Source organism: Plecotus auritus (genome assembly GCF_963455305.1).
Source record: "Plecotus auritus genome assembly, chromosome: 6".
Lineage (NCBI taxonomy): Eukaryota > Metazoa > Chordata > Mammalia > Chiroptera > Vespertilionidae > Plecotus > Plecotus auritus.
Genome location: NC_137773.1, coordinates 14,070,631 through 14,081,788, shown reverse-complemented (window position 1 = coordinate 14,081,788; position 11,158 = coordinate 14,070,631). Strand labels below are relative to the sequence as shown.

The 11,158-nt window shown below is 43.0% G+C and overlaps 1 pseudogene across 1 annotated transcript; it reads left to right on the top strand.

Moving 5' to 3' along the window:
- The first annotated feature begins 10,249 nt into the window (after nucleotides 1-10,249).
- Nucleotides 10,250-10,696, top strand: LOC308250792 (protein LLP homolog; annotated as a pseudogene). Its single transcript has one exon. The product of its transcript is annotated as a protein LLP homolog (transcript).
- Nucleotides 10,697-11,158: the final 462 nt, after the last annotated feature.

The following is an 11,158-nucleotide window of genomic DNA, read 5'->3' as shown; positions in this document are numbered from 1 at the left end:
GCCTGGTGAGCACTTCTCAATAATGGACTGAGAACGGAAGTAATATCTATCACTTTGGGGCCAAGGCTTTCAGGAAGCAGGGATGCCTTCCTCCTGTCTCTGTCAGAAGAGATGATGAGGGTGATGCTGAGCACAAGATGAAAGGAGACTGGGTCTCTGAGGTGCCACGTGGAGGAAAGCCAACTTCTGACCATGAACCCACCTCTGCTGTTAGATGAGTGATATGAACTTCTACTTTGTTTGGGCCATTATACACTTTGCGATCAATGTGTGATGGCAGCCTGGCCCCGCCTTAGGATACAATTCTTGACACATGGCAGGTGCGATGTGAGTGTGAGTTCCTCTCCCTTGAATTGTGCTCATAATTATGCTTAGTTACCTTCTGTTTGATACCTGTTGTGGTGCAGCACCCTCCTAGGCTCTTTGCCCGCACAGCATCATTCCTCACCACAGCTCTGCAGGGTAGGTGTTCTCACTTACGTTTTATAGAAGCAGAATCAGTGACTCTGAGAAGTGAGGTGTGCATTCAGGGCGACTCAGCCAGGAAGTGGTAGTGCTCCTGTGTGAACGAGGTCTGTCTAATCCCACACCTGGTCTCTGCTCTGGCACTAGGGGTGAATGAAATATAATGGAAGAAGATTCCAGACAGCCCTGACTATTATGCTTTAGTCCTTTCCGTCTCTTTGGTTTGCAAGCTGCCGCTCTATCCACTGAGCCAAACCTGCTAGGGCTAGTCCTTTCTGTTTCTTTACCAATAAATAGAGCAGCTTTAGAAAACATAATTCAGGAAAAATGTGTGTGACTTCCTGCTGCAATCTAAAAGGCATCTTTGCTTATCCACATTGGATAAAAGATGTGCTTTCCCCAAACCACTTCACACTGAATTATTCTATGATAATGGTATTAGACTGGACTTGCTCAGTTTCATTTATGATAAGCGAAGAGCTATTTCAATGTGCAAGAGACAGTATGTTCTAATCTCTAGGTTGTGTTTGTAACCGAAGGGCCTACGTATACTTTAGCACACAATAGGCACCTAATTATGGTTTGGAAGGAGAAAGGAAGGGAAGGTGGAAAGAAGGGAGGGAGGGAGAGAGGGAGGAAAGAAGAAACAAAGGAAGGAAAGAAAGGAGGGAGGGGGGTAAGTGACAAGAGGAAGAGAGGGATCAGAAGGAGAGGGGCATCAGAAAGGCACTAGGAAAGGAGGGAGAGAGGGCAGAGAAGAGAGGGAACAGGAAGGAGAGGTATTAAATTACTCTATTTCTGGTTGAAGTCCCAGTACTTGCAGTATCCTAACATAAATTTAGAACTAAAAGTCACCGTGGATATCTTTTCTGAGCCCTCTCTTTGAAGATGAAGAATGTGAGATTCAGAGGTTAGACAAACTGTACAAGGTTTCCCAGCTAGTTCATTGTAAAAGCAGGATTAGAACCTAGTTCTCTTAACTCCCAATTATACCACCTTTAAAAAAATTGTCACCAGACAATTGCTACAGCAATATCTGCAGCTGAGATGGAAGCACAGAGGCTCTTTGGCAGAGAAATCGCAAAAATAAATCTATATGTGTATTCATTATTCTGGGCCAGTGAGTTATGCAACCAAACTGGCTAAATTTCAGGAAAGTTCGGTGAAGTCCTAATATACATTACATTTGGCAAATTTGACTCCAGGGGCTCAGCAAAGACTAGGAGTAGCAAAGAGGAAGGGCAGAAAATAAATAATGCAGGTGACTCGCCAGTCACTCCACTGAAACATATGGCCCGAGGCATCCTGACACGGAGCTACCAATATGCTCTTCTCCCTGGGTAGCGAGTTCTCTCCCGATTCCCAGGGAGTGAGACTCTCACTCCACTGAGTGTTTAGTGTTTAAAGATACATATTTTTCATACAACATTGCCCCTGGATGCAAGCCAACTCACCACTTCATCTGGTGCTCAGTTGAAGGAAGAGCAATCTGTCTCCAAATTGGAGCAAATGCAGTCTGTGTAGGATATGCTGAGAGCTCGTATTATGATCTCCACTCGTGCCTTTGGAGGGGTGTTGATGGGTGATTTCTGACTATCTGTGGTGTTTGCTTTAGAAGCTGACTTGAGATCCCTGTCCCCAGTCGAGGTGTGAGGTTCCTGTACCGATTTCTACCATGGACAGTCAATGTCCTATTTGCTTCCTTCTCTGACTTTAAATGACCAGGCATCACACACTTTAACTGCAGCTAGAGACATTGGAACCTCGACTCAAACTGTGTTGCTGGGTGAATACCTGTCTAGATATTGGACAACTCCTATAATACTGTGTACTCATAAGACAAAACTGGTAGGTGTTTTTTAATGGCAATATTTAAGATTCCTCTAATTATGATGACCAACAACAAGTATTGCCCCAAAGATAGGAATCCTGTACATTTCAAAGAGTAGTGGGTAAGAAGTCAAAGGTCCTGAGTTCAAATCTCAGCTTGCCAGTGATAGGTGGGTGGCCCTGGGCATGTCATGAACACTCTCTGGGGTTTGATTTCTTCACTTAAAACATGTGCAGGTAGCAATGATCTCAAGAGCTGCTTCCAGATTTTATATTGCTTCAGTCTACCAAGTGTGTTTCCCTTTCTTGTACTCAAAAGGAGAGGAGGGCCCTAGCTGGTTGGCTCAGTGGATAGAGCATCAGTCTTCAGAATGAGGTCCCAGGTTCAATTCCAATCAAAGGCACATGCCTGGGTTTCGGACTCAGTCCCCAGTAGGGAGTGTGCAGAAGGCAGCCAATCAATAATTCTCTCTCATCATTGATGTTTCTATCTCTCCCTCTCCCTTCTTCTTTGAAATATATATATATATATTTAAAAAAGGAGAGGAGGAAATAGCTGTCTAGAATCTGTTGGCCTACCTGCCACTTGGTAGATCAGAAGACAAGCACCAAATTCAGACTATAATTTGGCTCATTTCCAAATTAGAAGTTTGAGTCTGTCTCACTTTCTCCTAGAGGATTCATTTTTCTTTTTTTGCTGCTGCAGGTGCAGTCACTCATTTAATTCAGCTTCACTTTTTATAACCAGCATTCAAAATATAAGGACCCCCCAGTGTGTGCCTCACTAACTTCTACTGCAGCTTAATTCCAGTGAATAGGTGCACTGCTCACTGGTTAGGGGGTTGTCCTGGACACTGGCTTTCAGGCTACTAATGTTGTCTTATTTCAGTGCCATCCGACGGCTCATTAGCTGAGAGATCCTGCCCAGCTCTATCTGGTTCTTCTAAGAATCAGTGACCAGGAAAAGTGGATATCTCTTCAAAATCAGAGTGAAAAAAACCACTCTCTGATGTTGGGCTTGCCTTTTCTTCCCACCAACCTCAAAGAGCAATGAAAAACTCCTGTCCCAGCCAAAGCACAATCCAGCCCCATAACATGCTATCATCACCTGTTGAGTTGAAAGCATCTTGGTGAAGACACCAAGATGAGAGAACCCAACCACTAATGAGTGGGGTGGAGAAATAAAAGATATCATCCATAGTTGAGAGTTTTTCAAAGGAGGACAGGGCTTCAGATGAGTGAGATGGCTTCTAATTTTTATAAGTGCTCCAAAGACATGAATGGTCACTAACTGAAAGAGACTGGATTCTCATGAAGGGAGAAAAAGTGGAAATACAGCTGATTCCAATGGGAAGATACGTTCACAAATCTATCTCTGACTCTTGTCTGAGCCACGAATATAGAGGCTCCTTCCCCTGAGGGGTGTTGATGCATGTGTTCATGTCTGTCTTTCTCAGCTAATTGTGAGGACTTCAGGGCTCAGACCAGACACTTTTTCACATTTTCCATTACACATTTTCCTTCATTAACCATTATTTTAGAACATCTCTGCTTTCACTGCCCTCATTTTCAATCGTCCCCCTGCTCTTTCTTTTGTAGTCATAGACACGGGATGGAAGAGAAGGGGAAGTTGAAGGTCCTCTCCTAGGACTATGTTTATCTAAGTATAAGTTTTAAGTGGAAAATTTAATAGAGACATAGCTAATGATTGCAGGGGTGGCTGAGGAAACTAAACAGAAGAACACAAAGCTAGAACATAAACAAGACGTAAGCAATTCCAAATTAGACCAGGAGCATGATAAGCATTCTGAGAAGGGGTGATGACTGTGGGTTGGAGCTTCGTGTGGCATTCAGCTGCCAGAGTCAAGTTTAGAAAAGAACATCCTCCAGAACAGTAGCTGAATTTGTAGTGTGGGAAGCTGGGAGAGCTCTTCCATTTGCATTGACCCTTTCCTTTCATCCAAGAGCCAAAGGAGGGCCCAAATCTCCTGCAGCCAGCAGGGGGCGCTAAGTTTCCTGAACAGACCTCTGCTCTTTGGCTATTGGCTTATGGAGAGGAAAGTATGGCATCTTCCTAGAACAAAGTACTTACTTGCTATATTTAAAAGCGCTGATGTTCCTTATCCACTAATTTATCAGAAGGCACCTACACCATTTGTTTTGTAACAATCAAGGGCAATAGATAGTCTAAGGATGAAGGAAGGGTATGGTGATAAAAACACAAGGGTGGGTAACAAGGAAATATTTAGTTAAGTGAGTTAAAAAGAGACTCAAACAATGTTTCTGAAAGACTGAGCAGATTCAGATGGTGTGTATTCTTTCAGCTGGTCTGAATTTAGCCTCTCCGGAGAAGGCGATAGAGAATTTTGCTGAAGTTTATGTGAGCCAGACATTTTACTAAGCACTTTTTATGGCTTGTCTCACTCAACTCTCCCAACAACACTATATATTCAGGACTATCATTGGACTGCTTCTTAAAGAGATAGAAATGATACGCAATGAAGTTACATAAAACTGCCAATAAGTGCTGGAGCCAACATAAAACCCCAGACAGCCCGAGTTCAGGACCCACATTTTCAGGTGAGAGCTCTCTCTTATTGTAGCATGATTATGTTGCATGATTTACAATAATCTTATTTAAACAGTTCCCACCCCCCCAAAATATTAAAACTTAGGGAAATTAAGAGACTTGCCACATAGCTAGTAAGTAGTTGAGATAAGTCTGATTATTCAAAGCCATACTTCTGATTTAGGAATGAGGGGAGTATAGAAAAGGAATAGCCTGGCCGGTGTGGCTCATTGGTTGAGCTGAGGAGGTCACAGTTCAATTCCTGTTCGGGGCACATGCCTGGGTTGCAGGCTCAATCCCCAGTGTAGGGCATGCAGGAGACAGCCAATCAAGGATTCCCTCTCATCATTGATGTTTCTCTCTCTCTCTCTCTCTCCCTCTCTCTCTCTCTCTCTCTTCCTTTTGTTCTGAAATCAATCATATATATTGGATAAGGAACATCAGCGTTTTTAAATATATGTATATTTAAAAAGAAAAATATAAAAAGGAAAATAATAGATCTTGACTCCTCCCCTGTAGAACTTTATAGTTTATAAAGAATAAAAAAAAATCCTCCCAAAAAAACCCACAATTGACAGAAAACAGCAAAATTAAATTAAATCTCTGGTTCAGGGTTTGAGGTGTAGCAGTTGAGTGCTATGGGTCAGGAGGAATGGGAATAACGTTAGGGCTGAAGTGGCCAGAAAGCTTTTAGAGGAGGAGGTTGGTTCTGGAATGTGCAGGAAGACTTGTCAGTCTCTCATTTTAATCTACTCCCCATTTTTCTCCTTATTTCTCTATGGATCTGAAATAAACCTCTTGTCTATTTTCAGCTGAGTGATGCCATGGAGATGGGCCTGGTGTCCAGGAAGCAGAGATCTAAGCAATGTGTCCTGGAGTGCCTTCTTACTCCTGGACCAGGCGAGCGGCAGAGCTGCCTCTGTGGGAGGACCCCGCCTGTGCGTGGGAGGAGGCATGAGCTGCAGAGGAAGGTCTCAGGTGGGGTCATTAGAAGTTGAAAATAAAGGCTGCCAAGGACTAACTTTTCACTGGAGGAGGCTTTAGCAGCCAACATTTGCAGACACGTATATTCAGTGCAGTTGTATGTAGAAAGATGGGTCAAGGAGATGATCGTAAGAGAGAAGGAAAAGGTGTGTCTGTGATATATTGTCACACATTTTTAAGTTTTGTAGAGAAAACATGAATAGCTACCTTGTGCTGAGAGTGTGCTATGTGTCAGGTGCCCTGCATGCTTGATCTCTCTTTGCAGGGATTCCTATTTAACAGGGGGCTAAAAAATGGAGAATTTAAAGATGTTAAAGTAAAAATCACACCTCTTTGAGCCCAGATTGGCCTGAATGCAAGGCCCAGGCTTGTTGACCGAACACTTGAGTGTCTAACAAGGGCCCACAGGACCCATGCCATAGATAAAGCGCATGGGCAGGCCTTCCCCTCCCTCCAGGAGCAGGCTTGTGTGTGGTTTCTGTATCTGTCTGTGGGAAATGAGCAAGAAGAGGTGGGGGCTCTGCACACTGAGATGGGATCTTCTTGCAAACACAATGGTGGAGGCTCTTGCGGGGCAGCTGGGGTGAAACTGCTGTTCTCTGTCTCCATCATCTTCAGTCCAAGTTGTGGGTGAAATCTACAATAGAGCTTCCAAAGAACGGCCCATAGGATGACTGGACATTTCCGCTAACTGCACTGGGTCCTGGTTAAACAGCAGCTCAGTATGGTTCCCAGAAATTATGTAAGCTTGCAATAAATCACTTTCTTGTTGAACTAACCAGAGTGGATTCTGCAGTCTGCAAAAGTACCTATGACTTATATTACCCCATGTGACAATGGGGAAACTGAGGCTCAGATGATGTGACTTGCTTAAGCATTCCTTCCTTCTATCACCTTCTTTTGGCACAGGTAAACATATCTTCTCATAAAAGTCCATGATGGGTGAGGTTTATCTGTAAGAAGCAGGTCATCAGCCTGTTCAAATGCTTTTGCCCTCCGTGACTCTTATCACATGGCACTATTTCAGGTAACAATATGGAATTCTCTCTTTGACCTAACTCTAAAGGACTAAGGATCCTTAAAGATACCATACATGGGACGCAATACGTGGTGTACTAAAATGAAGGCTGTCTGAATGTGTACTGATTTTGCCAATTCAGCAGATTTCTCCTTTTTATTTTTATTTTTTTGTGAGAGCCTCCTGCTTTTCAGTGACAAAACTGTTATTCCTCCCTCCAAGTGCATCTGATGGGACTGAATCCAAAGGGCTGGCATGTGACTCAGATTGTCCAGGGCACCAGTGTTGTCTGTGTGAGGAGCATGACTCAGCAAGGTCAATCAGAGGCAGCATTAGGGGTTTGTTCTGATGAGAGTAGGAGCTAGAGCAAGAGTGAGGGAGGGGTGAGGGGAAAACGGAAGAGAAAAGGCGGGGAGAAGGGAAGAAAGAGAGAGAGGAGATTTCCATTGTACCCCATGTGTCTGCAAGCATGGAAGCTTACAGAAACTACAAGGGACCATCTTAACACCCTATTGAAGAAACGTAAGACTGAAATTCAAAAAGAAGAAAATAGCTAATAACTAAGAGAGAGAGAGAGAGAGAGAGAGAGAGAGAGAGAGAGAGAGAGAGAGAGGAGCCAGATAAAAGAAACATCTGGAGAAAGAGAGTTGGAGAGATGGGCGGGGAGAGACTGATAGACAGAAAAAGGCAGAAAGAGACAAAAGGAAGATGGCGACAAAACCAGAGAAAGGGCAGTTACTTTACACACAGGTACAGACGCACGGGCACAGCCAGGAAGCAAAGCACACATAGACACATACAAACATACACCGAGACAAAGATATATGTAGAGAGAGTCAGACGGACTCGGCGCCACTTATGCTTGATGGTATAATTTGTATTCTGCAACCATCTGTGCCTAAAACACTAACCTGTTCATTAGACTTCCTGGTTCTAAGAGCCAACACCCTCAAGGCCATGTGCATTGGAGTCCTGAACAATGAATCTGGTGCTTCTGACTCCATCTTGGTCACTCAACCAGCTCTGTGACCTTGCTCTCTCTGATCCCCTCTCTTATCGTCTTTAAAAAGGCAGCAATGATACCTGCTTTACCTACCTCCAGTGTTGGGCAAGCGGATATGATGAGGCTATGAAAGAGACTGAGAAGTAAAAAATGCTATACAGACATCATCACGCCATCTATCCTGAAATAATCGTCATGGTAGGAAATTGGGTGTTTTTAACACTGTGGTTTCCACAGTGGACAGGGCTGGAGCAAAAGCCAGTCCCATGGGAAATGCTTTTTGAGGGAACAGAAAGAAGCTATTAAAAGGTGTCAACCATTTGAGGAACTGACCGGTTGAATGGGAGGGAATTGCTGTGAACAGAGATGATCGATACCTTGAGGAAGGGACCCAGAAAATTAGCATGGTCACCTGCCGTATGTGGTTCTCACATCTTCATTTGCTTCCAGATGGAAAGAAAGTGGGGAAGAACCTGTAATCCTTTCAAATCTATTTTGTTAAACTGATTTTGCAGAGCTCAATCTTTGGTTTAAAAGAAGAAAAATGTTTCTCAGACTTTCTCCTCATGCCCCTCAGCTGGGAGATGTTTCATTTGTGACTTGTTCGTTTCCTTTAGCAGCAAGACTGCTGTCACTGTCTTGTGTGGTAATGAAATAATAAACCCATGGCAGTTATGATTAATTAAAAGTGAGCTGAAATCTGAATGAAATCATCTCAAAGTATTCAGTCCAAAAGAGAATATCTAGTCTGTACTGGGTGCAGGACAATGACAAAGATGCCGCATGTCCTTTATCTCCTTGAGGACTCACATGTGGGGTAGGTATGGAAGCACATCTTGTAGATGAGGACACTGAGGGGTAGAGAATATAGGTGAGAAGCTCCCAAACCTGGCTGTGCATTAGCATCATCTAAAGTGCTTATTTAAAAAGCAGATTGTTTGGCCAAAGCCTGGGCGATTCTGATGTATATGAATCAGGTTTGGGAAACCGTGTGTTCAGTAACTTGGGGAAGATTATACTGCTAGTTGGTGGGACCAGTACTTAACCTAGGTCTGTCTGAATCCAAATTCTATATTCTTTTGTTTTATCATCTTTCTTGATGACCCTTCAAGGTAACTTATGCAAACAACAAAACCCTAACCACACTCATCCTTTGATTTTCTCCCTATATTGAAAACATTGCATCCGAGATAGGAAATCACGAATCCTATTGAGTGTACATTTCTGGAAAAACGATTTTCCCCCGGTGATGGTTTTGTCTACTTTACATTTAACACGGGGCTAATTAGGTGCTCACTGTCCTATGCCAGGTTCAGTGAGTGACATTGGACTGGTTATCTGCTGGCTGGTGAAATTAAGAAAACAAAACACACTCACTAGAGTGGGGAAGGTCAGGCGCCTTAATAAAGGGTTGTGGCTTTGTGAAATTGGAAAAGAAATGATGTGTTCTGAAGCTATTTTCATCCCATTAACTTAAGTCAAGAAGAATAAAGGCAAATGCAGTTTCCAAATTAGCCTCTAAATCTGATGTGCATTGAAGGGGCAGCAGCGACTTTTTTTCTGCCACCTTCTCTGTTTTTTCACACCTCAGCTTGGGAACTTGGGACTGGATTATTCACCAATGCTGGGAAGATACATGCACTTTTCATGTTTTTCTATGACAGGATACATATTCCTGAGTTCAGTGTTTGCAAATCTACTGATCCTTAGGGAAGGAACGCATCCAGGAAGCTCCTCCCACCATCTTCTTCTTTAGGACAGAATTCAAACAAACACAGGGATCTGATGCTTCTAACATTTAATTCAGAGCTAGTGGCAAACTTATTTTAATTCAATGCGATCAGGTTTCTCCAGGCGGTCTGTGTTAGGATTTGGGGCACTCTCTCCCAGAGTGCCCAGGTAACTGAGAAAAGGGCCTTTGAACCAGAGAAAGCATGGAGATAGCTTCAGCCCTTCTCAAGAGAGCAGAGAGCGTTTCTGGTTTATATAAACCACGGAAATCCTTTCACCCTGATGCCCAATAGAAGGACATTCCAAAGTGACATGTACATACTATACCTGTCATCTTTCTGGTAGTCACAGTAAACAGCAATTCAGGATTTTCCCAACTCTCAGATAATCTGAAACAAAGACTGGCATTTCACTTTTAAAGATCCCAGGTTGTTATAGTTTTTTAAATAGGAACAGTAAAATCTTGAGTCCTCAAAGTCATAAAAAGTGTGAGGTAAAAGTGTAGGAACGATTATTTTTGAGCCATCTGCCTAAAATAATGAAATTCCTTGTGGCTACTGGGACCTGGGTGGGTGAGTAGAGGAAGGCATTACAAAGAAGGCTGTTTGGAGCGTGTGGGCTGTAAGTGGTGAAACTGTTGAGATAAAATATGGCTAAAAGCTTACGGAGTAAATGGAAAAGGAAGATGCGTGCTGAAAAGAGGAAAAAGAATGCCCCAAAGGAGCTTAGCAGACTTAAAAGTATTCTTTAAGTAGATCCTGATGTTTTAATGAAAGATGTTCATGAGATAGCAACTGTGGTGGTCCCCAAACAATCTGAAGAGAAAACCCAGTGTGTGGTGAAAGATGACAAAGATGACACGAAAATGGAGACTGACATTAAGAGAAACAAAAAGAGTCTTCTAGACCAGCCTGGACAGTACCCCATATGGATGAACCAGAGGCAAAGAAAAAGGCTGAAGGCAAAGCGAGAAAAAGGAAAGGGGAAAAGCAAAGCAAAAGCAGTGAAGGCGGCTAAGGGTTTGGCCTGGTAGACTTTTAAAAACTTGAAAAGTGCCACATGGGACAGATCTTTGATTAGAATGTATACACCTATTTCAGCATCTATCAAATGAAAACCTTGTTTCCATTTTTTAACTGGGTCTTTTTCTTCAAATCCAACATAACATCTCAAATTTGTTTTAGGAATTTGAATAAAATATTTTCTTCGATGAATGAAAGCTATACTTATATTTTAATTGGACGCTATAGGGATTGGATTATCAGACATTAAAATTCTATCAAATATTAAAAACACACACACACACAAAAACACAAAGTAGGCTGTTTGTCTGAATACGTCATTCCACCCTGTTTTGGTAGTATGCGCCCATTATTTTAAGACACATTCATGCTCTTGTGGCGAGAAATCCAAAGCTACACCAGCTACAAAGTGATGCTTTGAAACTAGCCCCGTGAACCCACTCTCCCTAAGAATGGGCGCAGCAGTGGTCCCTGCTATGAGCACTGCCCCACTCCTGGGCACTCCCTCGGCTTCTCATTTTGTTCCAGCCGTCATG